The sequence below is a fragment of the Sinocyclocheilus anshuiensis genome, unplaced genomic scaffold (assembly GCF_001515605.1).
Source record: "Sinocyclocheilus anshuiensis isolate Anshui unplaced genomic scaffold, SAMN03320099.WGS_v1.1 scaffold951, whole genome shotgun sequence".
Classification (NCBI taxonomy): Eukaryota; Metazoa; Chordata; class Actinopteri; order Cypriniformes; family Cyprinidae; genus Sinocyclocheilus; species Sinocyclocheilus anshuiensis.
The window spans coordinates 228,036-234,068 of NW_015546073.1; the positions used below are offsets into that span (position 1 = coordinate 228,036).

Sequence of the window (6,033 nt, forward strand, 5' to 3'; positions counted from 1 at the left end):
AGCTTAGAAACTGAAAAGTTCAAGCATATATTTCTTAATAACTAAATTCCACAGCTTCACTACTAGTAGAGAGACACTGCCAGGTAGAATTAATTCACACACGCAATCGCTCTCACTAATGCATTCATATTAATGTAATTTTTACTGTGCTACTTTATCTGTATCTGATTTAGAACGAGCAGAAATCTGTGAGAAATATAACGACCCAAAGACAAAATAACTGATAAAAATGAGCTGTTATAGTAGCAATAGCCATGTGGGCAGTGCTGTGTCATATGCCATAGCTGTGCACAAGGTGTTTATCACAGCTCCAGACTTATTTGTTCATTAATGACGTCATCAGCGACTAGTCGACTTTGACTCGACTTTCATCACATAAAAGTCGACTTCAAAAAATCAAAAGTCGTTCAACCCCTACTTTAGATAGAAGTATTTTTTACAAATAAATAAATATTTAATAAAAATATAATTAAAAAGGAAGTAAACTGTAACCAACAGAGCACTTGGTATTCTGCGAAGTTTGTGTGCATTGGGAATCATATTTTTTCAAATAAAGCCAAGGTAACACTCATTTTACATACAGCACACAGTGAATATGACAGTGGGCAAATGCATAAAGCGCAGCATAATTTGAAATCATGCAGGTCACATGCACACTTCACAAGATCTCACAACTGGATTCGACTAAGTTTGCAAGGTTTGTGAAATTTAATTTTCATTAGCCATTCAAAGATTTGTTTAAATGATGTAAATGCGTATTTGCTGAATGCTGACGGCAAACGAGAAAGTATTATAATGTTTACCTTTCTATTACTAATAATATAAAAGCAATCGTTATAATACTCTTTGTATACATTTTAATTCCTTTGTTTAACAGTTATATCGGATTATTAGACAGACTTCTATCCATATTAGACAGAACTGTTAACGACGACGGCGAACAAGAGGGAGAATGTGAGCACTGTGTGCTCAGGCGCTGCCGCTCTCAGCGCCGTCAAAATATAAGTCCGGCGCGCCGTCAAAATAAAAGTCCCGCCTCGATCGCATCTGCCAAACAGAAAAACGTATCGGCCAATGCCGATATTTGAAAAATGCCAAATATCGGCCAATATATCGGCCTTGGCGATATATCGGTCGACCACTAATTAGGACTCAAATAACTTTTGGGTGTTAAAATGCTTTCATCCTAATTCAGTTTACTATGAAAAGACAGCTACATGCCACTTCATTTCAACTTTGAAACAAAAATTTTCACACCAAGTAAATTTTTTCACCTAGTTTTTAAGTGCAATTCTTTTTTATGTTTGCAAATATTTTATACTTTAGTTTCGCTTATACTTTAGTATATTTTATACTTTAGTCACACAAAAGTGTAACAAATCAGGTATTCAACTTTATTTAAATGTTAAACATTATGTATTTGATTTGGATTCAGTGAAATGTTTTATATTTTATTTTCATTTATTCACACAAAAATGTTAAACGCTTTTTCAAAATGTTAAAAATTCTGCATTGGATTTGGATTGGATTCTGATTGGATTGTGAATTGGACTGACACTTTTGTTTTGTTTGCGAATATTTCATACTATTGTCACAATTTAGTCACCCAACCTTTTTCAAAGAATGAAATTAAATGAATGAAAATTCCACGCAGGACTTTTTTGTCTTGGACATTTTGTTAGCAAAATATTTTGTTTTCTTGACGTGTAGTTACATCAGGCTTGGGGTGAACAGTTAAACGAGTAAAGACAAATCAAATAACATGTTTCTCTCATGGGGGCTTTGGATTTCTGTCCTTTCCCCTTTTTCCTTTGCTTCTTATTTCTCTTCAGAGTTAAGGCATGAGAAAGCAGCTGACTTAAGAATCACACTTGTTTTTGCCGGCCACAGAAGGAATGGCGAGGTCAAGGCTCTCCACATCTGGAATTTGTTTTGGGGTAGTTTCAGAGTAAGCCATCCCTGCACTGGAGCAGGGGACGGTACTAAAGAAAAAAATCTGAAAATCCTCCTTTAATAAACTTGCTACTCAATAAGAAATAGTGGGCGTAAGGAAATGACATTGCATAAGATGAAAGCTTGATGAACAAGCTTTGGGGTAAATACCGTGAGATTTGAATACGGTTCATTCAATACAATATTATATACCTGAACTTCCAATTCCAATATTCTCCATATAAGGTATTCATAGAGAGTTTCTCATCAAGAGATCTTCTGAAACATCCTTCGTTGAGGCTCATGCTTACCACTCCAGCACCTGTACTATGATCAATGCTATAAGAAACCCTACAAAGCCCAGGCTGACAGGCCCATACAGCAATAACGAGTCCGTACTGGAACAACAAAGCCTCCGTATTCGGATTCCCAATTCTGCGTGAATCTCACAGTAAACACATGGTCCGCTGAGACCAAGAGGGGATTTCTGCTCTGGTTGTCTGCTGGCAGGTGTTCTGTGGGAGCCTGAGAGACCAGCGAAGCCTTTCCCAGTAAAGACGTGACCCGGCCGACATGCAGATGGTCCCTGGGTTGACCGTTTAACTAGAATTCTGGGTGGGAATTGTGAGAAGAGGGGAAAAAGAAACAGGAATGGAAGGACAGAGGATAAAGCGAGAGAGAGTGACGGAAGGACAGAGAAAAGGAGGGACTACCCCCACTGTCCCACCTGAATAAACAGACAGAGGGTATGGATTAGGACGAGTGCTGTGCTCACTGCCCTACAGGATGTTTCTGTGACTAACAGAGCACTGAGACTCCGCTGAGTAGCAGGTCAGCAGCTGGTGACCTTCACCAGGCAAAAAAAACATGCTGACGTTAACAAGAGAAGCGGCCCACACTCATGCATTGGCCATGAATACACAAAACATTTTAAAGTGGTACTGTTGGGATCTGGATCAGCTCAGATCTAGGATCACACTTACTCCATCTGGGTTACAGCAGATCCTAAAACAGACCAAATGCCAAAAGGATCCTTTACAAATAGTTTACAAAGTCTTTGCATGTGGTTTAGCTGTTTTTCTAACACTTGTTTGGGTTAAACTGAGATTCTTAAGCTGGGTTCCAGACCAGTGTCGGAATTAGTTGTTGTTGTGGTCAAAGAGCGAGCGTGGGAGCCGAATATCTTAGCCGGTTAATCCAACCAAAGCTGCACCGCACTGAGGATTAGCAATTTAGCTTCTTTAGGCAGCATTGATTGGCTTATCTGCTTGATGAACTCCAAAGTAAGGAGATTAAATGGTGGAGGTGGTTTGGGAAAGGTGTTCAGAGCTCTCAAAGATGATAGTATGGTTTGGGATGATCGAGTAGACTAGTTAATCAAACAACCAACTAGCTTTTAAAGCTTTAAAGAGATAGTTCACCCAAAAAATTAAAGTTCTGTCATCATTTACTCACGCTCTTGTCATTCCAAACCTATATGACATTCTTTCTTCTGTGGAACACATGATTCAAGATTTTTTTATTTGTCACATACATGGTTATATAGAGAATATATGACCAGCAGTGAAATGTAAGTAAAAGCCTTTACCAGTAAAATCCTCCTTTATTTTAATAATTTCCTTTGACTGTTGACAGTCATATTCTCACATGAGAAGCTATTTTGAAGAATGTTGGTAACCAAATAGTTTTGGTTATAATTTACTTGTACTGTATGAACAAAGAAACACTGGTGTATTTTTTAAAATATCTTCTTTTATGTTCCACAAAATAATTAAAGTAATATCAGTTTGGAACTACATGAGGGTGAGTAAATTATGGGAGAATTTTCATTTTGGGTGAACTATCCCTAATATTTTTTAATTTAATAGTATAATTCCATACCCTTACTAGTTCCACTGCTTAAAAATATCTATCTACTGTCTTCAACAATACATTTAAACACAATTACCTAAGAAACAAATCTAAATAAAAAACATGTTCTTCAAATGACCCACCAGTTAGTCAATTTTTTTAAATATGCAGGTTTGTACAACCATAACATTAGCCAAAGAAGCCAAACAACTGGTTATTGGTGGTTCCATAAAGCAGCAAAAGACCTTTAAGTGGTTTTAACTTTTTGCCAACTTAATATTTCAGAATATTACTCTTGGCAACATAAATTAACCAACATTGTTAATATATAACAGTGATTTTACTGTGCTTTTTATTTGGCTAATACATTTTCATAAAAAAGATATAAATAAACTTTCTAAACTAAACTAAACTAAAATGTAACTAATTTAACTAACTACTTGTCTTAAACATTTAATTTAATAAGCAACAATGGCTATTTTAGTGAAACACTGGTTTAATTACAAAAAAACAAAATGTTTTAGCCATTTTAATATGACATTCAAAAACTGTCAAACAGATGAAAATATTAAGATACATTTGTCAAATGGATTAACGTAAATAAATGGGGTCTGCAAATAAACCCCCCAGCCCTACCATACAACTCACACAACTAGCAAGTGTAACATTTGTCAAACACTCCCCAACAGCTGACAATCATAATGCACTAGAACTATATTTCAATGTGCATTTGTATTATATGGCTTGCACTGCCATAACAATAAAGAGTGAGACCCTATGTCGCACACTGTGAGAATATGACTGTCAACAGTCAAAGGAAATTATTAAAATCAGTGGAATGGCAACTCTGCTGTTTAAACACTTCACTAGAGAGAGAGGGAAAGATAAAGCTACTGTTTAAATGTCGTACTCTGTTCAGATGAAACAGGGCATTGAGGAGTTTGGTGTTGGTGACAGACGCAGCTGTATTTTAGTGCTGGCTCTGTGGCCGTATCACAGGGACCTGCTGTCCGACAGCATTCCAGCTAGTGAACTCAGAGGGGAGGAATTCTGTGAGTGGAGCGGCGTTTCGAACAAGAGCCACGAGCAGGAGCAGGGTCAGGTGTTCCTCACAGGTGGAAACTGAGACCTCTCGCTCTTTCTGTTCCTAACCCTTCATCCGCCTGTATCGGTAACCACCCATCTCGCCCCCTTCCGACTGACCCCTCCCCCATTATCTCTGTTTCTTTTTTTTATACAGTAAACCACTTGATTGACAGCTACAGCTGGGCGTTCTACTGCATTCAGCTGTGCGGCTCAAAAAAGATGAGCCCTTCCTGATATGTGCAGCCCTCCATAGAGACAGGCCTCGAACCAAGGCCAAAAAAAGAAGCATTTCCATTTGGACCTAAATTCCCTGATCATCACCCCTCATTCCAACCTTTCCCGATATCCTCCAAGCACAGCTCGGCAGTGTAATATCAAATGTTCGAATCCTGTGAAGTGAACTGAGCAGTCATCAGGTTTTTCATCATTTCTGGGAGACGGTGATTAACTGTAAATCAATGAGGTCACACCATGGCAGCACAACTGCCCGCTATAAAGACACAGATCAATTTACTGCTCAAATGAACGACACATTTTGTAGTGGAGAGATATATTACAGATGGGAACATTATCCATGCAGAAGACAGATTACTGCTGGGCTATCAGTCGGTGTGAAGGAGATACACGCAAGCTGGTGTTCTGAAACAGGGATCTACACATGAACAAGTCTATAACCAAGCATTATTTAAAATAATCACATAGAGCTGCACGATTCTAGATAAATTGAGAATCACGATTTTTTTTGTCTCAAATAGAGATCATGATTCTCCCACGATTCTGAACTACACAAAATAATGTGTGGCAAAATATTATTGCTGCAGTCTATTTAAAAGTCTTTAATTAATTTGAATGAATGATTAAACATTTTAATATACACTACCAGTCAAAAGATTTTGAACAGTAAGATATACACTCTACCATTCAAAAGCTTGGAGTCAATATTTTTTTTGAGGGGGGGATTATATAAATTAATACTTTTATTTAGCAAGAATCCTTTAAATTGATCAAAAGTGATGATAAAGACATTTATAATGTTACAAAAGATTTCTATTTCAGATAAATGTTGCTTTGAAATCATAGGAATAAATTACATTTTAAAAATATATTAAAATAGAAAGTTATTTTAAATAGTAAAAATATTTCAAAATTGTACTGTTTTTGCTG

General features: G+C 37.0%; 1 protein-coding gene across 1 annotated transcript in view; it reads right to left on the reverse strand.

Annotated features, from left to right (window-relative positions):
* The window catches only part of LOC107699792 (leucine-rich repeats and immunoglobulin-like domains protein 1), a 44,849-nt gene that overhangs the window by 18,137 nt on the left and 20,679 nt on the right, over positions 1-6,033 (reverse strand). The window lies entirely within an intron of this gene.